The following is a 23,548-nucleotide window of genomic DNA, read 5'->3' on the forward strand; positions in this document are numbered from 1 at the left end:
CTTGCTCCGCCCGCTCCTGTCTCTGTGTCCTCTCCGGACGTATATGAAGTCAGTGCGATACTGGGTTCCCGTTTCCATAGGGGTCGCCTCCAATATCTGGTGGACTGGCTGGGGTATGGTCCCGAGGACCGCTCTTGGGTTTCTTCCCGGGATGTCCGGGCTCCACGGCTTGTTGCGCGTTTTCATAGGGATTGCCCGGCTTGCCCACGGGGTCGTGGGCCTTTGAGGGGGGACTCTGTCACGCCGACCACACGATCTAGGTCACGCCCCTCCCCGCACACAACTCCCATTCACCCTGCTACCCGACATACTAAATCTGGCACACGTACCCCTCACTCCCGGTCACAGAATGTTAGGACTGGCATTTACCGCCCTTCACGTCTGTGGCAGCTGAACTGGAGGTTGTTTCCACATCATCGCATCGGCCTGCGCCGTTTGCGGAGAACCGCGCGTCACTGCGCGCCGCGGATCCCGTGATTCCCTGTCTCCTAGCAACGACGCAACGCTTCGGTTCCGTACATACATCACGTGACTTCTGCCGGATGGATAAAGGACGCTTGGAAACTGAAAGCGTTGCTTCACAGCTGCTCTTCGTCTGGATCACGTGTCGCCCACTTCTTCGTTCCAAGGAACTTTCCCATCGCCTGACCACGGTTTGCTTCACGGATTGCTACGCTTGGCCCTGTTCTTGTACTCTGGTTTTGACTGCTACGCTTCGCTCAAACGGACTGCTCTGCTTAACCCTTTATCTACCTGGATCGTATGTTTTTTTGACCTCGGACTGTTTGGTTTTCTTCCACGGATCACGTACCAATTTGGGATTACGGTCCTGCACTAGGTGTTCACCTTGCCCACTGCCTGGCTCAACAGCCGTCCAAGGGTCAACGCCTCGTCGGCCTTTTCGGAACCACCTTCATATCCTCACAGGTACATTGTGTTCTTGTATTTGACATTCCGTATACTTTACCACGTCCTGCATTCTAACCACAATTGCACCTTGCCTTGCAGCGCTCAAGGGGTTCTTCCGGCTGTGTCCCACGTCCAGGTTTGCGGACTTCCACCTGTGGCTTCAAAGATCACACAGACAGTATTTCTGGTGTTGCCAGTGTGATACTTGGGGACAGAGGGGTTGCCCATACTCTGCACGACCATCAAGTTTGTAACATTGGTTCCATCTTCACCTCCACACAAAGCTCTTGAGAAGATCGTGTTTGATAAAACTCTTTCAAGAGACCTGAAGGGATTCACAGAATTTTGTCACACCGTAGATTTGGAGGTGTTCCACAATATGTGCCTAAAGTACAGGCCCAAGAGGTTGCATTTCGGCATGGATGGTATGCAACATCGAACATTACTAGCGGTATTAGCTCATAACAAGAACGTAGTGAGAAAATAATCGAGAACTGCAGGAAACTTTGGGATGCTTCGTTACACAATGGACTTTGCAAAAAGAAGCAAAAAATGGGTGATAAAGCCAATATACTAGGAAAGGGAATTCGATTTTGTGAAAGATCTCACTTTGACTGTGTTGGACAAGCATACTCATGGAATCGATCATGATTTTGTTCCTAGGACACATATATTCCCACAAAACATTACAAACGAGCCCTGTCCACCAAAAGCGGACCTCGCTGAACAGTTGACTTCCCGGTATAAATGATTAGCAGTGGTGTGTATGTTCCACAATGTTTGTACATTGTACATGACCAATGGAAATCTATGTAACTTGAATTTCAAAGCTATTAAAAGTATTAAGAAGTATTAAGCGTCCAAATTGTCTTTTGAAATGTATCCTCTTTGTCAATTAGTTTTTCAATTTTGCAAGAAGTGCCTGTTGGAGAATGACATACAGTATAACTCTGTGTTCCCCCTTCCCGCTTTCGGCCAACACTTATGGGTCCAGGGGAGGGAAGGATGGATATCAGCATGAAAGCAACTGCGGGGTCTGCAGTTGCATTAGCATGCACGTGTCCAAATAGACAGAATAAATATGCGTGCCACTAAGGAATGTGACCTAAGCTAAATAACAAACCTGACATGCAATAACTAATGACTGTAATCAAAACACTGCATGAAAGGGGGCTATTGGTGTGAAATATGTGCATTCTGACCTATATTTTTATTGGGGCATGTGTTAGGGGTCGTTGCTTTCGGATGCCTTATCAGAAGGGTTGATCTTTGATTTGCAGCCTTTGGAGTCTTACGATTTCAAACACAGTGGGGATAGGTGTTAGTGTTACCAAAATATATGACCACTCTAGATTAGGTATATGGTAGGTGAATTTGAGATGGTGCAGGGGTAGGGTCTGGTGACCAGATGCGTTCAAAGGGAATAGGGGTCATGGGTTCAGGGGACTGCGGCCTGGCAGGTAGGGGTTGGAGCAGGCCTTGGTCTCACATTCTTGGATGAGCACATTTTGTCACGGCTCGATACTCGCTACTTACAAAAATGAATAGCTGCATTTCCGTGAGAACAGGAGATGCCCTGAGCTGACAGAGGACAGAGGTGGTGGGGGCTGGCTGTGCGCTGCACTGGCAGAGGGCGAGTGAACAGTACGCCAGAGGGGCAGAGGGCCTCGAAAAAGAAGGCACTTGGAAGGAAACAAAATGGAGTTCAAAGAACACACATTAGCACAGCGTTGATACACTTATATGAAACATGAATGATGCAAATAGGTACAGGAGGGGTGGAGATGTCTCCCACCTTAGCTTATACATCATTTTCCTGGTACGGGAATGGTGCAGGGGGGCAGGATATACCGCCTCTCCTCCAACATTTGTTAGTGCACGGAAAGTTCAGTGGAGATGGAAGGGCACTTGGAGTTAGGACTTGTCAGTGTCTCACGTTATCTGCAGAGCACATTCCTCAGAGAAAACAGGGCCCACACAGATGTGGCAATGGGGAGGACACTAACTGGAACTGTTGTCATAAAATAACTAAATCACTATCAATATAAAAGAGTAAAAAAATATTCACGATAGCGCAGCATTGGTGGATGCCAGCAAACAAATAGTTTGTTTTTCGAACATATTTCAAATGCCACTTTGGTCGCCGGGCTAATCGCTCCCATGGGAGTGAAGGTCATTGTGTTTGATGTTGCTTGTGGGCTATTCGCACCAGCGCATCCTGTACAGTATGTTTTTGATTTGTGGATTTCCTTCACCAAATGGAAACTTAGCATACGCGCTCCTAAGAAGGTTCAATTGTTGTTTGTCCTTGGAAGGAAGGGAGGATTCGCTATGGATTGAATGATTAGAGGTGTGTAATACCCGCAAAAATGATAAGGTTCACCATTTCAAAACTGGACAAAGGAACATGTAATTTAATTTTATGAAAACCGTTGATCTGAGCGGACACTCTGCATTACGCCAAGAGAATGGAAATACCAAATATAATGTAAGTTTTACTGTAGACGAGTTTATAGACGAACGAGTCAAGTTTTCATTTTCTCACTGGTATTGCTGGCTTACATTGTAATGGGTTGTTGGTTGGGGCATAATGTGACGACACACAAACACAACCTGTAAGTATTTGTCTTTGTCCCGGGCACATGGGCAGTCCAGCACCGATATGCATGGAGTCCACATCTGGGTTCCGCCAGGTTCCACCAACGGCAAGTTCATTGCTAATATTCTGTTATAATGCCGTCTATGTGTTGTTCAAATTCTTCCGTCAGCTACTGCATCCGCATCCCATTGCGAGCTAAACATAGTCCACAGCACTAACCTGTCAAGCACATCGTAGACTCCAACTTTCCACAATGTTATCTCTGTGTTTCCATTGTTTCTTGTTTGTGTTCATTATTAGGTTTCACCCGGTGCAGAATTAAATGGTCAAATGGATAAATTAGAATAAAGAATGGCTACTGAAACATATTTCTGTTATGTTTTCTACACAGCTACATCCTTCCTTTCTGCAAATGTCATCGATTTCAGATAACCAGTGGCGGGTTCTTCAGTAGGCAGTGGCAGATGCACCTAAATGGCTTCCTTACAATTACGCTGATGTGGGACGATCGCCCCGGACCTATATGCCCTTTCGCGTTACCAGCAACAAGGAGCAACCTTACACTGTTTACAGTGGTCTAGCAAGAAGCTGATGTTGAAGCCATGTGATTCAAAGTGTCTCCAATGCTCTTCTTCCACTGAAAGGAACACTGTGAGCCTCATGATAAAGATTCAATGTTCGAAAAGAAAGAAAGAAAACATTTGGTTGAATATGGAAATTGGCGGATGTTCTCAGAGCGTTTATTGTGAAATGAAAGCACACTATAAATTGCAGAGTATAAGAGTTTCCTTAAAAATAGTGTTTTCTATTCCGATTTGGGACACGCTGTGCTGTGAGAGGATGTATGTGTTGATATTCTGGGTTTTGCATCAACTAACATTAAGACATAGGTGATGACTGGACGCGTTTGGCTACACTGCCCACTAACATCATGAAAATAGGTGGAGAATATCGCTTGGAATAGTGATGTCAGCTTCAGGGGCGGGAGATATGATTTAGTGCCGCAAGAGCAGTTCAACTTAGGGTGATGCAGTAACGGATATGTTTAGCACAAGATGGCTGCGCCCCGCTGCCTGATTTCGCATGTGTAAAAGTGCAGAAAACTAAGGTAAGGTGCATAGAAAATGTTTTTACGATCGTTCACAGTTTTCTTAAAACCACATGCCTAAATGCTCGGGACAATAAAATTTTTGAGCGCACTATTCCGTTAAGTAGAATCAGACCTGCCAAGTCTAGGGTCTCATGTACAATTAAAATCTCCCCCCTTTATCGTGGTACTGTGCCTGTAAGGGCCTAATTTGGGGTACAAAGCACGGAAAAACCCACCTGCATCGCAATTCGGGGCACAGGTGTTGACAAAACACATTTCAAGTTTCTGTAGGAAACCATGGACCAGGGCCATCCTGCCTTCTTTGTCTGTTACTGTTTGGATGACATGAAAGGGCACTGTCAGGGAAATCCATATGAGCACCCCTCTAGCATATGCTGAGTAGGGCGACCCTGGCATGAGGCAAGGACTTTATGTTTCTCTGGCGTTAAATGTGTTTCCTGTAGGAGTGCAACATCCACTTTCTGGCGGCGTAAATAGATCATTATGCGGTTCCTTTTGATGTAATTGTTCAAACTCCTGAAATTCCACGTGATCAATCTAAGGTCCCCTGCCATTGGTTCGGTGCACTCTAAGCAACCCGCACTTGTCTCCTATGTCTGTAATATATTCTGTGACTGTGGCAACTAACTTCAAATGTTTCCCCAAAACCCCAACTTCCTTACCCTCTCCCCGCTCCTTCCGCCCTCAACTCCACATAAGTCCCCAACAATTGGCCAGCTATGTTACCCATGCTCATGCATCTCTGCTTCTCACTTCAGCACCAACCAAACTTGCCCGCCTCCAGTGTCAGTTGTGCAGCAGGTGGATACGTAAACAGTAGTATCCAAAACCAACCTTTTTCGTGGGTAGAGGTCTGTTCCTCACCAAGTCCACAACTGTGTCTTCAGGGGGTGTGCAGTGTTAGCTCCTGCACCACTTAACATCATGAGCCTAAAATGCTCAGATCAACTAGTGTTGTGACTCTGCACGCTGTCCTATACTGACTACTGTATGGTCAGCTTGTAGTGCAAAACGTTATGTCTTGGCAGACTCATCCAACTTCTCATCCGTCCTTGCTGGCAGGCGCTCTCCATCCATCCACCTGTGGGCGTCCTCAGGGGTATCAAAGAAGAAAGCGCTCCCTTATGTAATATTTTAAGCCTTGCCGGATACAGCAGCATATATTTCAGAGTGGACTCACAGTATCCCCTCTTGACAGAGGCAAATTACATTCTGGATTTTTTTACCTGGAGGGTGTAGTCGGTCTTTGTAATTCAGGATCCTCGTGATTATGGGACACAGAGGTGCCCCTGGCAGTGGTTTGCAGGGCTAGGAACCTATGTGCCAATTCTACCGTGAAGCCTTGCGGCAGACATCCAAGGCCTACTTCTTGTAGTAACATGTTTTCTATGAAGTTTGTGGGGTTCGCGCCTTCGTCTCCTTCAGGAAGGCCTACAATCCTGATATTGTTTCACCGAGCTCTCCCCTCTGCATCTTCCACTCTCCCTGCCAGGCTTTTTATTTGTTGTTGTATTATTGATGCCATTTTCGTAGAGTCTTGGAGCTCTGCCGTATTTGTGTCTACTTGTTTCTCCAGTGACCCGGTTATGTCCGACATCGCTCTCACATCTTGCCTCAAGATGTTAACGTCCAGACTAATTATGTCCATTTTGTATTCCAGGGCGACTTTTAGGTCAGTGATGGGCGCTAGGATCTGCTGATCATTTCCCATTTGTTCCATATTGCTAGTCAGTAGCTGCGTGGCTATTGAGGTCTGTGTCGCAGTGCCCCCTGTTTTCGCGAAGTTATCCAGCATGGGCTGTTTGGATTTCTACCTTGGCGTCTGGTACGACATGTGTGGGGCCCCAGTGAGCTATTGTGTCTTTACCATTCGTGGCATATTCGTTGTCGAAGGATCTTTGAGGCACTTTATTTGACTAACCAGGGTTTGCTTGGCTATGCTCTTCGTTGTTCCTTATGTTGGATGTGTCGCACGCGAGTTACTATTTCCTCTGGGGTTGTTGGCCCTCTGTCCCTTGATCCAATTTCACTGTTTGTATTTATGGGAGGGCACTAGTTCTTGGTTGGGCTCTTTTCTGCATATACCTGTCCTCTCTTTAACACCACCAACTTTGTGTAGCACCTCACACGTCTTCCAGGTGCTGTCCTGCTGACCTGGGTATGGTGCAGTATAGCTATGTATGAGGGAGTGGGAGAGGAGGCTACACGCTCCTGCTGGGCTGCCACTTCCTCCAATGACATGCAGCACTTTTGGGCTACACAATTCGCCCAGGCACTCATAGCAGCAGGGCACAATGATTCAACATGCAAGGTGAAAGGGGATAAACCCACCCTCACTGGGCCATCGCATTATGACTGGGCCTCCTCCATTCAAGACCCGCCCCACAGCCGGCTAGGTTTTTCGTGCTGCTCTGATGTTCCGGGCATGATAAGATTGCTCACAATAATTATCCGCAGGGAGGGAGTCCGTCCTCGCCTACCGCTCTCACTCCTGCCGTTTATACGAGGCACAGTTTGGCTGGCCCACCTGACCGCAAAGCGCGTTGCTGTGTCTCCCGATGTGGGAGGGAGACAAACTTCTTGCCAGAACAAGGCCTGCAATACTCATGGAGCCTTAGCGCTCCTGCTCTGTGGGATCCCTCCGGGTTCGGAGAACTTCCTAGCTACTCTTCTGAACAGGCGGAGGCACCGTGCACTACGGCGCCCGCGTCCAGGGTTCTGCTCCTTGCCTCATGCGTGCTGCCCTCCCGGTACCCTGCACGCATTGGGCCATACATTTCTTGAAAAGTGTTTTGCGCCCGAGCGGGCGCTGCAGCTTTGCTGCTGCAGGTTTATGCGGTGCACCCACTCAGTGCTTTGCAACCCGGCAATCTGCATGGGCTCTGCAGCACTGTTAACTGCTGCTCCGACTGGTGCCCATTTTTGTTGCTGATACAGGCTCCATACCAAGTCCTTAATCCAGCGCTCCTTCAGAATCCTTACTCCGGCACCAGGACTTTCATCAGCAGTTCGATCCCCGCTGCTTTGACCTTCATGGGTTTGTGTTACTGAGCACCAGAACCCACAATATCACACTTTTATTGCCAGCATCAGAACGGATCTCTCAGGAGCTGCACGAATCACGTCCTCACAGCATGGCTGTTGGCCACGCCCCCCATTCAAGTCCAATTATAACAGACATCAGCAGGAGCAATATTGTAAGTGATAATACAAGTCATATTCTGCCATTTGTGATCAGTGTCAACACAAAACTTGCAGTACTCATAGACAGAGAAAGAGCCTGTTACATCAGAATCCTCCATGAGAGAATTATTAAGCAGTACTCCAAAAACGTGCCACAACACAGGGGCCCGGCATTTGCACAGCCAAGAGGAACATCAAAATCAAATTTGCAGCATCATGAACGTCAACCAAGCAGAAGTGCTAGGTGCTTAGCACGCGACGCGCCAAAAAGACCCATACATTCTGTTTGCTCGACAACTGCAGCATAGCCATGCCATACATAAGACATGCAAGCCGCAGAAGGGGGCAAAACATCACGCCCAAGTCTGCAACATTTCCTCAAGAAGCCTTGATACAACGCAGTTGATGCATTTTCTGGTGCTGTGGTGACATCAAAGCTGTTAGTTGTCATCCAGATCCTCGAATCCAGTCGCAGGATGGAGATATTTGCCGCCTCTTCTCGCATGTCCCAGGAGCCTCCCGAATGCACTCCACACAAATCCACAAGCGCAAAAATCACACAGGGTCTGAAGAAGAACAATTCAGAAAAATCAAGATATCAGTGGAGTACATTATTCACGTACATAACATTTGTCAGCGGGAACATGACTCCATTTTCTTTTCCCTGATTCCATTACAAGAACAACTTGATCCTCTGCTGCTGCAATTACATCTACCGGAAACGGTGGACCACTGGGCTTCTCAACCCAAACCTTTGCTTCCGGAACCCTTCTATTTGATGAGCCAAAACCTTTATCCCATGTGTAGTTACCACATTGGGTGGCTCTCCCTTTCTCACTATTGACAATTTCACAGGTACAATAATTAATTGTGCCACCCTATCGCCTTTATGGATAGGTAACATATTCCCACGACTGTTAATTAGGATTACCTTTATTTCCCCTTGATCATCTGCATCCATAATCCCTCCCAAAGGTGGATTCCCCTCAATGCTAATCCAGACCTAGGGGCAAATAATCGCATATGCTCTGAGGGAATTTGCAGTCCAATCCCTGTGTCAATAACACCGATTCCTCTAGGCTCGAGCCGAAACTCCTCCCTTGCATGTAAATCCACCACTGCAGACTCTGGTGTGTCTCGATAAGGAGCTAGTGCTGCAGGTGACATTTCCCACTACATTAAGGTTTCACATGCTCTGTTCGGCTTTATTTGTAAGGCTGGCATTAACATGCACATTAATGGAGTCTCGCCGTTGGCGATCAGTCTGATAGTCAATATTTGCAACACATCCAAGACACGCTCACACCACCCTTTCAGATTTCAATCACCAGATTTTTGCAACTGTTCTTTCAACAACCCATTCATTCTCTCGATCAATCCTGAAGCCTCAGGGTGATATGGGACGTGAAAGATCCATTCGACTCCCTTTTCCTGACAATAGTCTTGAATCAGTTTTCCTTTATAATGTGACCCATTGTCACTTTGAATCTGCAAAGGTACTCCATAATACAGTGCCACTTGAACCAACAATTTAATCATATTCAATTGTGTGGCTCTCTTGCATGGGATTACCATCAAGTATCCGGAATACGTGTCCACAATTGTACATGCATGCTGACATCCTCTGCTAATTGGCATTGGACCGATATAATCGATCTGCCAAATATGTCTGGGTAATTTACCTCATTTCAACGTACCCTGAATAACAAGCAGAATAGATCTCTGTTTCTGATGTTGGCACACAGGACATTGTAAAATCGTAGCTTTCACGATCCATAAAGGAATGCTAATTCCTCGATCTTGTGCCCACCTGATAGTAGCCTTCTCTCCAAGATGCCCACTTTTCTGGTGTGCCCACTTAGCAATCCCTTCCAGATCATCTTCCTAGGACCTCACATCCGTGACTGAAATGTTGGCATGTCCATCTGCAACAGAATTGAACCAACGTTCCAATGAGTCTGCTGCACAATGGGCGTCTAATGGTACCCGGTTACTGTACTATGCATCAACATTTTGGCAATATCTTGTCACAACTCTTTCACCCCACCTCTTTGCCATGAATCTTCCATCCATTCTTCTGCTATGTTGGCAGCCAAACAGCTAGTTCATTCGCAACAGAGTCTGTGTATACATAAAAACAAGGCGCTTCCTGCTTCAATGCCTGCTACACTGCATACAATTCTGAGAATTGATTACACTTCCCTTCCCGATGTCGTCAATATTTTCTTCATTTTGGGATTATATGCCACTGCTTTCCAGTTTCGGTCAGTCCCCACATATGTGGCTGAACCATCAGTGAACCACGCATGTTCAGTTTGTTCACTCGTCAACTCTCCACACGGAACTCTCCATTTTACAGGAGAATCCCTAACTTCGGCCTCCTCCGAAGGTTCCAAATCGACCAATGGAACACCAGCCACTTGCTCATGCAATTTTGCAATTCCACCCTTTCCTGGTTTGGCATGATCTTGAACGTACCACTTCCATTTAATGATGCTAGCCTCTTGAGCATATCCTATTCGATTTGTTTTTGGAGAGCTCAGTACCCGCTGCATGATCAGAATTTCCGGTCGGATCAATACATTGTGACCCACCATCATTTGTTCTGCATCCACAAGAGCCCAACAACATGCCAACAACTGCTTTTCAAAAGGAGTATATCGGTCACCAGCTTCGGGTAACTTACGACTCTAAACCCTAAAGGAACACGCTTTCGGCCATGTTTCTGCCATAAACTCCAATTGGTGTAGTTTTCCTGTACAGACACATTTAATTCCACTTCCCCGGCCCTCTATGGCCATAAATCAAACACTCTCTGTATAGTATCTTTTGCTAACTGAAATGCTTTCTCTTGCTCCTCTCCCCACTCAAAGTTAGATTTCTTCCGGGTCACTTTGTAGTGGGGCGCAATAATATGCCCCAAATGTGGTATATGCTGTCTCCAGAGCCCAAACAACCCTATGAATGTTTGAGCTTGTTTCTTATTCAAGGATCTTTTCTTTAGCATTTGGCACCATTTCAAGATGCCGATTATGCCACTGAATCTCCAGAAAAATCACAGTCTCTGAGGGACCTTGGGTTTTTTTTTCTCATTAATTTCCCATCCTTTCTTTCTCAGTCCCTCATTAAGGATGTCTTGGGGCATCCACACACTCTGCTCATCCTTTCGTTGTAAGAAAAAATGTCATCAAGTTTGCACAGAATTTTATCCAGATGCCCTGCCACCAGCCGGTGACAGATTGTCAGACTGTGCCTGTACCCCATTGGCAAACGTTGAAACGTACTAAAAACTGAAAGGAGCAGGAAAACTCTAGCCTCTGGACCAGAGTATTATAATGTCATCAATAAACAGAAAAAATATGTCCAGACAAAGAAATATTTATAGTGCTGTATCAAAATTTATTTAAAATGATACAAAATTGAAAAAATGGTGACTAAATCACAAATTATTAAACACTAATCACTTAAACATAGCAAAACAGCAGCTACAATATGCATAAAATAGGCTAAAACATCATCACACATACTTGCAAATCATGGTGCAACATTCAAACACAACTCATCATACATTGACAAACATCCAAAATGCTAAAAGACAAGAAAACCATACTAAAAACATATGGGGAAAAGGAATTCATAACTGTTCCCCACAATAACAAACATTATTATCGTGTTCACAAGCAATAGAATCAATTGACAATCTATTGTCAGGGTGGATCAAACAAGAACAAAGCACAAAGATCGCATCCCTGTAAAATGTATCTCGACCGGTTTCGAGGTATAGTGGTGGTTGACACAACGTCTTCCTCAGGAGGGAGATGTTACCATTCTGTAAAAAAGCACACACAAACATGGCTGTGAGCTAATACATGAAGAACCTAAGTCGTAGCCGACTGTCTGCCAAGTGGATTTAAAAAGAAAACAAGGCTGCTGAAGGCAGCCTCAGTTATTTAAAACACAACAGTTGGGCGCCATATATATCATAATGAAAATAAGCATATAGGAGTCCCAATCAAACAGCTGTGAATACCAGAGCCAAGGGTGAGTGATTCCCATAAGAGAAACCGTGCATAGTGGAAAAGAGCCTTCAGAGCCTAACTGAATCTGAAACAAATAAAATTATATAAAAATAAAATATATATATATATATATATATATATATACATATATGTGAATGTGAGCTCAGCCAGTGTAAAATACTGTGCCTGAAGACAACTTTAACACTGATCTGATGACTACCAGGCTGCTGTAAAGGCCAATGTAAGATGGTGAAGCCAGCCTCTCTGGAGATTACAGGACTGTAACCTAACCCAAAGCCAAAACAGAATGCACTAAATAAGTCAATAAACACAAGTGCTGGATTATGAATGGAAGGCCTACAACAGTGAGAAACTAAAATAGAAGCTCACCTGAAACCCGCTCAATAGGGCTTAAAGAGATCCAAAGCTGCATATGTCAAAGAGCAGCATGTTAGACCTTGATCGTCGTGCAGATATGTGAGACCTCCGTCCCCAACTGTCACACAGGGAGATATAAATGTACTCCCTGTATAACCCTTGAGGCCACAGGTGGAGAAGTCTGACGCCGCCAAGTGCTGGAAACCCCAAGGAAGCTGAAAAGAAACGTAGGTTAAATACCAGGCAAGAGAAACGAAAGAAGACCCAAAAGTGGGGCCCTCCCGTCCCCTGCACACTAATTACTGATGCCACAAAGGGCATTCAAACATATAAACATAACAGTAGTTTGTAATTGAAAGCATAACAGTTTATTTGGCAAAAAGACAACATTTGCCTAGAGGCACATTCAGTTGCAAGGAATAATTGGTAACATTTAGCATATTAAAAACTGCGAAGAAGCAATAGATGATGCAGAAGGAATGCTGTCCAATTATAGGGTGGCCGACGTGTTTCGAGGAGTCCCTCTTCTTCAAAAGGGCCTAATTGGACTATTTTCAACAATTCAAGGAAACAGAAGAAAAAATTCATTTCAATGCCAGTGGAATACTAACAAACAATACATATCGCAAGATGCTGGGGCGATGGTGAAGAGCAGAAAAATAGAAGAATAAAGTCCCGGTGTAGTAAAAAAAGTGAACTAATATATTCAAGATATCCACCTTGTGCTTATAAACGAACCCATTCCAAAAGAGGTGAGTTGAGTAAGGTCCACCTGTGGGGAGGGGGATATAATACGATGTAAACAATTGTTGGACACGGAAGAATAGTGCATAGGGAGCGAATTTAAGAATGGCAAAAAGCAGCCTATGTGTGGATGTAGTAAATCAAATGAATTATATGTGCTCAATAAGATTAAAGATTCTAAATTCAAGCTGGGCACGGATAAATATATACACTCACTCAGGTTGCATGGCGAATATCCTAGGCAACTGAGGCATCCGCGTGGACAACGAATATCGGGAGGTAGCAAAGATCAGATGCAGGGCGTCTGTTGGAAACTACGTACTGCAAGCACCTAAATAGAGACACATATATGTCTAATATTATAGTCAGCAATGTGCCATGGGTCTACCACTCAGGCAGAGAGTCGCGGATTGCGGTCGCTTACCTGTTCAGTTGAAGGAACAAGGTGTATGCAAACTGGATCCGGCAGACAGTGACTCAGCGCGGTCGTTACCTTGGAAACGTACTGCGCTGGAGTCAAGCCGCCAAGAAGGAAAACGAATCGGGGTATCGACATAGAAAAGGGCACAGAAGCCGATCAGTAAGGAAATGGGCGGCCATCTTGAAAAGGTGAAGAATATAGACACACATAAGAACTAGACAGATATGGGAAAATATAAAGAAATATAGAGTGAATAGTATCCATGGTGAACCATAGAAATTCTGATGTTCACCACCGCATCGCATCATATTGCTTTAGTCCTAATGAAACAGAAATTTGTAAAGACAACAACATTCATTGTAATCATGATAGCAAGTGCAAATAGCACATGTGGTTACTCTTAGTGATACAGAGCAAATGATACAGGGCCCAGAGGCTTCTCATTATATAGTCAATGAGGTTTGGTCAATAACAAGGAGATCGAAAACAGAAATAAACAGATTGCAGTGTACCATGTGACTAATACATGGTACGAGCCGATAGATGGTGACCTCAGTTGGTCATTCATGAGCAGATACAAACAGTTAAGAAGATATATACAGGTCATATATACAGATCATACAGAGGAAATCACACCTCCCATGAATGCCTAGCAGGGTCACCATGGTTAGAGGAAGAAACATGGTGAAAGACATAGTTGAAAACAAGGGATGGGTTACAATCTCTTACAAATAGTGGTTGACGGTGTGACCTGTGAGTATGGTTTAACAGTTATCTATAAAAAGCAGCTCAGAGAGAATTCCTCGTTCAAACCCTTAGGTTGAAGAGTATCTAGTGTGTGAATCCAGTATTTCTCTCGCCGCGACAGTAGGGATTGATAATTACCACCCGTGTGGTCGTTTGACAATTTCTACAACTTGAAATTTCATTTGTGCAATCGTATGCTGGTGTTCGATAAAATGCCTTGCCACTGGGGATCTGAGGTTCTTACACCTGATGGTAGATTTGTGTTCAGACCATCTTTCTTTAACAGGTCTTGTTGTTTAACCTATGTATAATTTACCGCAGGGACATTTTAGTGCGTAAATGACTCCTGGGGAAAGACAGGTAGCGAAGTCTCCGATTTTCAGTTTCTTCCCAGTTTGTGGGTGAGATATCGTTTCCCCTTTTATGACATTGTTGCAGTTCGTACAATTCAGGCAGGGAAAGGTGCCCTTCCTTCTAGTGCTCAATACAAGTTGTTTGTCCTTGGGAGGTCTTTCCGCTCTCACTAATTTGTCTTTGAGATTGTGCCCACGTTTAAAGGCCATCATCGGTGCTTTGGGAAATAATTTCAAAAGAGCAGGGTTGTTGTGTAGAATGGTCCAGTTTTTACGCAGAGTTTTACTGATTTGGAAACTCTGGCGTGAGTACTTAGAGATATAAAGTAGTGGTGTGGACTTATCCTTGACTTTCGGAATGGGGAGTTGTTCCTTCGTGAAGGTAGCTGATCTATTATGGGCTTCTCCTGTGACTGTATCTGGATAACCCCTGGATTCAAATCGTTCAACCAAGAGTGAACATTCAGAGTCGAGGCCTGCTGGGTCTGAGATGATCCTCTTTAATCTTAACATTTGGCTAAATGGGAGGCTTTTTAGCATAGGTTTCGGATGGAAACTGCTAAAATGTAGAAGATTGTTCACGTCTGTTGGTTTATGATACACCGTGGTTTCGATGTGGCCCTCCTTAATCTGCAAGCTCACATCTAAAAAAATGTAATGAAGGTTCTCCTACTTCCATTGTGAATTTGATTGTATTATTCACTGAATTCAGATGTTCCAAAAAGAAATCCAATTCATCTCGTGTTCCGCACCAGATACCGAAGATATCATCTATGTATCGTTTCCAGATCAAGATCTTAAATGACCATAGTGGATGATCCAATACATTTTCTTTTTCAAATGTATACATGTATGTGTTCGCATACACCGGAGCCATGGCCGACCCCATTGAGGTTCCTGAAGATTGTACATAGTATTGGTCCTGAAAACAAAAGTAACTGTTGTAGAGTATTATTTCTAATAGTCCCACAACAAACTCATTGTTCCCTCTTATACGTGTATTATTCAACAAGAGCCAAAGTACAGCATTTATCCCATTGGTGTGGGGAATAGAGGTATAGAGGCTACATACATCCATGCTGAAAAGTATGCAGCTGGTGTCTAGGGCTATAATTTCCTGTAAGCAGTTGAGAAAGTCTGTAGTGTCCTTCAGGTAAATTGGTATTTCCTGGATTAGGGGTTGAAGTAAGCGGTCCACATAGATGGCCAATGGGTCAAACACGCCATCTGTACCTGCTACTATTGGTCTTACTGGGGGATTTACATTGGCCCTCATTACGACCCAGGCGGTAAGGGGTTTACGCCGGCGTAAACTTCGCCGACCCTTACCACCTGAGTACGAGTTCCCGTAGCGCCATGGTGATTTTAACGCCTGCTTTTTGCAGGCGTTAAAATCCATGGCGCTAAGGGACCTTGTTGTTAATTACGCCACCGTAATTTACGGTGGCGTAATTAACGCCTTCCCCACTCCCATTATGCCCTATGGGGCAAAAATGGGAATGGGGAAGGGTAAATGGGGATTGGGGACTTACCGCCCCGCCAAGGTCGGAATGAGGCGGTAAGTCCGCCAACCACCATGGCGGAGTTGGCAACTTAGCGCCATGGACCATGGTGCTAATAGCACCATGGTTCTCCGCCAAGGTCGTAATGAGGGCCATTGTCTTTATGGACCTTTGGTAGGCCATAGAACACAGGCGTGATTGGGTATTTGTTTATAAGGAACTGACTTGTTTTTGCATCGATCCAATTGTTTTCCAAAGCGTTATCAATGGCTCTCTTAATAATGGCTTTGATTCTATGTAATGGGTCATTGGCCCTCATTACGACCCTGGCGGAAAGTAACTGACCTGACCACCATAGCGTAAATAGCATTTCCGCCATTGCACGATGGAGGAAAGTGCGGCTAATTCCGACCCATCGGGCACGAGCATTACGCCATGGCGGAAGTGCAAAGTCCGCGATGGCGGAAATGTCCCCAAAACGCCCCTCACCGCCGTCGTACGGCGCCCTAGGTGCAATTCCGCCACCCATCATAGCCGTCACCGTAATGAGCGGTAATCGCAAAATACGGTGACCGTAAATATACGGAAACGGAAGTAAAAACATGGGTCCGGAACGGGAAACAGCACGCCGTACACCTATAAAATCAGAATCCCAACACAACCATTAAAAATCCGACCCTGAGACACATCCCAACCCGTTAGCCACCCTAGTTAAAACAATCAAAATGGGAAAAGTTGCTAAAAAAGCGTGCGACCGCAAGCGGCAGGTCCACTTCTCCCATGAGGAACTCACCGTGCTCACAGAGACCCTCGAGGAGAATGCTGCCGTCGTCTTCTCGACGCAAATGACCAGGACGGCACTTGCGAACAAGAAGGCCATATGGGCCCTGGTGGCATAGCGGGTAAGTGCGGTGGGGACCGCACCCCGCAACCCACAGCAATGCAGAAAGCGATGGGACGACTTGCGGATACGCGTACGGAGCATACTATCTGCCAACCGTAACATTGCCACAGCTACCGGGGGAGGATCGGAATCACCCATCAAGTTGACCCCCTGGGAAGAAATCTGTGCCTCCACCATTGGAATGGAGAGTATAGAGGGAGTCGGAGGGATGGAGAAAGGAGTGCAGACATCCGAAGAATCAGGTAGGTGGGCCAAATAAAACAATGCTAAATCCACAATGTCCAATCATGTGAAGTACCATGTGTCCACATAGTGCAACAGAAACACATGTCCAGGAGAACGTCCACATACATTGGCCTGATAGCGCACTTTAAAACTCACATTAAATACATAAATAATAAAATATCCTAAAAACACCCTCTACACGTGCAGCATGCACACCCTAACTGCAGGCTGCAAAACAACTGCATCCTCAATCCACACAAAAATGAAACCACCTCCAAGGCCCTGACCCAAATCACCCTCAGGTACCACCCCAATGCATGTGATACATTGCCATTCCAATTTCCACAGACCCATAAATAACGCTCGCCCTCCTTTACTCCACCACAGGGTCCGATTCAAACGACGAGCTCCAGGACACCCCTACCAGCACACCTGCAAAGAGGGCCAAGACCAACGGCCAAAGACCCTCCACCTCAGCTGCACGGATCAAGACACGGCAGCAGCACAAATCAAGTGGCAGCACACAGGAGGGGACTTCAACAGGCACCCCAGCAGCCAGCATGCCCACAACAGCAGCACCACAGGTCCCCCCAATGGATGCCACAGAAGGCACTGCTTCTGGTGGCAGCAGCACCATAGGTGACACTGCATTAATGGCAGCATGCTCCGACACAGAAAACGGTGCTGCCGATGTAGGACCCATCCATGACCTGTCTCAATCCCCCTGTTTGTTTCATCCCATACACCATGAGGATACCACGCAGGGGCACCCACAAGACGACGACTGGCCATCCCCCACAAGCCCTGTGGCAAGGCAACATGAGGTGATCAGCCCCTCTGTGACACCACCGCAAATGGCCATGGCCCAGCAGAGGCAACAGTCCCTCGACCAGGTGATCGTGCAACAGCAGCAACTGGCCACGCTCCTCAAGGAGCATGCTGATGAATGTGGGGGTTCTAAGGCAGTCATAGAAACATCTACTGAGACACTTAGGGCACAAATGGAGAGAAGTACAGAGACACTAAGGGTACAAATGGAGAGAAGTACAGAGACACTAAGGGTACAAATGGAGAGAAGTACAGAGACACTAAGGGTACAAATGGAGAGAAGCACCGAGAGCCTGAGGGGGGAACTGCATGCGACGTCCAAAGACGTATGTGGTGAACTTGCCGCTGTGCGCCGTGTGCTCACTGAGCTCTCGCAAACCCTTAGGGACATGCATGGACGTGAGCAGGCAGAGACATCATCCGTTGCAAGTTCCGTCCAGGGCAGCCCCCAACGTAGATCTGGGAGGAACCTGCGCCCCACAGGCAGGGGTGCCCCTGATACCCGGAGAGGGGGCTTGCAATAGCATCTGCCCACTGACAATGAGCATCTTTGGACACTGGTGTTCGGGGGGGAGGTAGGAGGGTGGAGGGGGGGTGTTGGGCTTTCTTGGGTGGCGGGTCGATGGGGTGTGTAACATAATTTCACATATGCTATAAACATTACATAATCACCCAATGAGATGTGTGGACATTGATCTTTGTGTACGAGGCCATTATTGGCGTACAGTCCACATTGTGCATGTTCCAGACACACACAGTGCCACAAGTCCCGTGTCCATGTATCAGCCACCAGGCGTGAGTGCTAGAAGCATGAATCTATGATATTCTGACGAATTTCACGGGCCTCCTGTGCCTCGCGGACTCCTTGAGGTGCTGCCACATCCCCACCCTCATCATGACCATCTTCAGGTGCTTGCAGTTCTGCGTCAGGGGGCATGGGCACATTTCTACGTACGCACATGTTGTGTAGCATGACACATGCCATGACCATCTTTGCAACCTTCTCATGGCGGTACAGGAGTGCCCCGCCAGACCTGCTGAGGCAGCGGAAACGACCCTTCAGTAGGCCGAATGCCTGTTCAATGACTACACGGGTACGTGAGTGGGCATGGTTGTAGTCCTCCTCATGCTGGTTCTGTGGGTTCCGGAGTGGTGTAAGGAGCCATCTCTTCAGTGGATACCCGGCATCACCTGTATGTGGACGATAAAGGATGTTTGTGGAATGACATTGCTACGTACGCATCCCCCCCCCTTCCTGCCAGGTCATTGCCGCATCACATACCCCACATTATCATGCATGAAATGAGACTCACCGAGTAGCCAGGATCTGTTCCCTGCGTGTCGCTCCATGTAGCGTGGTATTGTAGAGTTCCTCAAGACCATAGAATCATGGGTTGATCCAGGAAATCGGGCACAACAATGTGTAAAGATCCTGTTGGAGTCACACACCATCTGTACATTAAGAGAATGATATTGCTTCCGGTTGCGGTACTGGGCCTCCATGGCATGTGGGACAACCAATTCCACATGGGTGCAGTCGATGGCACCAATGCAACCCGGTATGCCGGCCAGTGCATGGAATCCAACTTTTGTGTTTGTAATCTCCTGCTCCGAGCGTGGTAAAGAGATGTAGTCGTCTGCGTGCTTCAGGAGGGCATCGAGCACTTGCGATAGTGTCCGTGACAACAGTGGCTGTGAAATGCCATGCAACTGTCCGACTGTGTGCTGGTAGGTGCCTGTGGCCAGGAAGTGGAGTACAGACACCACCTTCAGTAGGGGTGGGATGGCGGTTGGGCTATCTATCATGCTGACAAGGTCAGCGTGTGTCATGTCCACAATGGCGGTTATGGTGTCCCGGTCCAAACGGTAGAGGGTGTGGATCTGCTCAGCAGTGAAGTTGAACGGATGAGCTCGGAGGCGTGGGATTGCGGGCTGCCTGCGTGGTGGTAGTGGCTGTGCTGGTGGCCCTTGCTGGCCCTGCCTTGCCCTCCTCCTCCTCCTGCGTCTCGTCTGTGCGGCCGGTTGTTGTAGTAGTTGGTGTTCGTCTTCTTCTTGAAGTTGTAGTACTTGCAGTGCTATCAGGTCCCCCAGGGCCAACATCGCTAGTCCTGCCGGTAGCATTTTGTGGTGGGTGTGGTTGTGGGAGGGGGTTGGGTGTGCAATTTATGTGTTTTCAGGCTGTATAGCCTCCACCTGTGGTGATTCATTCCACCTGTGCCAGCTGCAATCCCCTTTGGGCGAGCACGTCCCGCACACAACGCTGCAATTTGACGCATGGCATCTTGCTATTACAATCATGTATTTAATCCCGATGGCAGTGAAATATTGGTTTATATGTTCATTCTGCTACGGTCCCCTTGTTTCACATACTATCTTTGCAGTCGCGAACAAATTTGTGAAGGGTCAGTGGAATGTAGTACTCGATTAATGCTGGACCCTCATGCAGCACTGTACCGAGGTTCACCGACGGGCGGGGCGTCCCATTTGTGAGTGAAGCCAGTTGCCATTTTCACACTGCCGCACTACATGGATGAATTTGTGATTTCAAGCGGTCACAGATGCCTTATCGACGTGATGTTGCAAATGAGGAATTCGAAGGACAGCGCTTTCGGTTTTCAGCTAGCGGCGAGGAGACGCCCACAGGTCTGACTGCAAATATAACGTTCTATTGTTTAATGTCCTTGGGACAGGGGCCATGGCGAGAATGCAATGATTGATATGAATAGTATGGGATGCGCAATAGCGTAGTGGACGATAAGGCAGGACGTTCCCAAATACATGTTACTTCACAACACTAGAATTCCGGGCTGGAGCACAGTGGATTTTGCAGACTGCATTACGCACAGACTCAATGGAAGTTTCAAATGTGATGTGAGTAAATAATCAGGCGTTTTCATACCGGGATGAGGGAATGATGTATGGATGCATGGACAGATGATTTAATTGAGAGTTTGCCATGTACATGGCTTTTCGGGATCTATCCCCTTCCCCTGCGCTATGTGATGCAGAGCTGCCATAGTGGGACCATCGTCTATCTGCCCTTGTTGAACCCTCCCTGTCTCGACACGCCTTCAAACACTTGTGTCTATGCACGTTACGAATCCCATCTAATGGATTCTGTCTTAACAGACGCATGCACACAAACACTCGTTTGTAATAGTGTTTACACCTCGATTTATATAGTTATGATTCGCAAGTGATTTTTGGGTGTAAATAATCCTTTTGAGTGGGCTAGCATGCATATGGCTGTGGATTTAGTGTGATCATTGAAGTGAGTAATACAAATGAAGTTCTGATGCCCATGCTATTCTTTTTCATTTCATTTGGGTGACAGGTATCTCCTCCCCTTTTGCCGCTGCCATCTGTATGCCACTCCTGCAGATGGCTTTTACTCCCGACACCTGCTGCTTCGAGTTAATCAGTGGAGCACCATTACGATCTTATGGGACGATCGCCAATGGGCCACATGCCCTTACGCAGTAGTAGTGGCTAGGAGCTACATATCAGCCTTTCAGCTGGACTAGTGCCTACCTAATGGGACGGCCCTGCGGTTCTCGGCGCTTCCATGTTGCCTTTTTGAACGTGAATGTAGCCCCTGTGTACCATGAAGGAACAGGGCGTCACACAAGAAGAAGCTGGTCATTTATTGCGGATGCAGCCCACAGTGATGAAAAATATTTTGGAGTTTATGACCTAATAGCTGCATGGGCTTGGTGAATTTGATGTGCATTAAAATTTGATTCTGATTTCAACCGTGTAGCGTTATTCTTTGCAAGTAATGTAGCATATTCCTATTTGTGGAGCGGTGTATTGTGAGGAGATCTGCATTGGGTTCCGGCTTCTGAGTATAGTTGCGCGGTACTGTACTGGCCGCGTTTGCCTACGAAGCCCAGTAAGGTCAGGGATGGGGCCTGCCATTATGACTGTTTTAATGATGTCATGCTCAGGGGCGGGGGATTAGCTTTTGTGTAACAGATGCCGGTCAGCCAGGTGGATTGGTGGAATGATGTGATTATCAGAAAATGGCCGGTCACAGGTGCCTGTGTTTGCGTGCGTTTCTTGGAGGGAGACTGAGGTCATGTCCATTGGAATAGCTTCTGTATTCGTGCCATCTGTGCCCTGCAGCTCCCATTGGCCCCTCTTGAGATGAGCCTGGCTGCTCAGTCACTCTGCCAACTTGTGTGGTACATGCTTATGCTGATGGTTGGTTTGTTTACTGGCAAGGGTACAGGGCTGGTGCAGTCTCCCTCAGGATACTGCTTTGAATGTTGCCTTACACTGGTGTCAAGCGATGGGGGCCTGTTGTTGTTTTGTCTCATGTTTCAGTTCATATTGCTGTACTTGAACCTTCACATGCCTGTGCTGCATCAGTACGGCAATGGTGCCATGCCAAATATGGATGGCCACTCACAAGGCACTTGGAGCCCCTACATTCATTTGTTCGTTGGCATGCATGGGTGACTTGTACATTTCACTGGTTGCATTGTGTAACTTCATTGCACCTACGAGGTGTTGTGCAATGTGGGCAGGGAGTGGTGTACAGGCACTCAGTAGGGCCATTTACGGTTGGTTCACGATACCGTAATTCTCACCATGGCGGAATGGTACTTTCCGCCATGCTTGATGGCGTTAAGTGAATGTCCGCTAGGGTCAGCATTCGCGTACCGTTGCGCCATGGTGGTAATTACGGTTTGGCATGGCGCGCGTGCGCGTACTTGGTGCAGTTTGCGTTGGCGTTCACTACGGTGTCGCTGATGGCATCGTACTTTACGGTGACGGGTCATAATCGCACCGAGCGTTATTCGATGGCGGTATTGCATTTCCGCCATCGTTTTTCGATTTCCGCCAGGGTCGTAATGAGGGCCATTGTCAAGTTTTGTGTAGGTGACAGTGTCATTAAGTAGTTCCAGACATCTCCGTGTGTAGTAGGATGAATCCATGATGACAATAGCCCCACCCTTATCTGCAGGTTTAATAGTAAGGTCTTCGTCTTTGGCCAGTTGTTCCACATGTTCTAGTTGGCTATTCTTGATGTTCACTGGTTTAGTACTATGGTAGTTGATTCTTTTAAGGTAATTAATGACACTCTTCTCGAAGAGGTCCAAAATCGAGTTTTGAATCTGTGGATCAAAAGTACTTTTGGGGCGAATCTGTAAATTGTCATCATCTGGAGACTGTGATTCTTGGTCCGAATCAGATTAAAAAAACATCTTCAATCTCAGTTTCCTCAATAATCTGTGGAAACAGATCTTTTCTTCAAACAGTGATGTGTTGCTGGTTGGTACAAACGAGAGACCACGGTTTAAGATTTCGAGTTGGCCACTGGTGAGATTTTTACTTGATAGATTGAGGACTAGATTTTCACTTATTTGTTTCTTCCTTTTTGTGTTTTTCTTGCCTCGTCGTGTTTTTCTTTCTTTTGGTCTGTCCCTCAGGCCTAAAAAAGCACCTGTTGTACTCGCAGTTGTCCCAGATTGTGATGGTGTTGGGTGGGGAATCAGAGTCCCAGGTGTTGTTCCTTGATGTGGTGTCTGTTCTTGTGTCTGATCTCTCGGTATGAGCTCACCTACACTGCTGTTACTACTGTCACTACCTGAATTAGAATTGTTGGGGTTGTTGGTTCTA

This window comes from Ambystoma mexicanum, chromosome 1p (assembly GCF_040938575.1).
Source record: "Ambystoma mexicanum isolate Mex_15411 chromosome 1p, UKY_AmexF1_1, whole genome shotgun sequence".
NCBI classification, from domain to species: Eukaryota; Metazoa; Chordata; class Amphibia; order Caudata; family Ambystomatidae; genus Ambystoma; species Ambystoma mexicanum.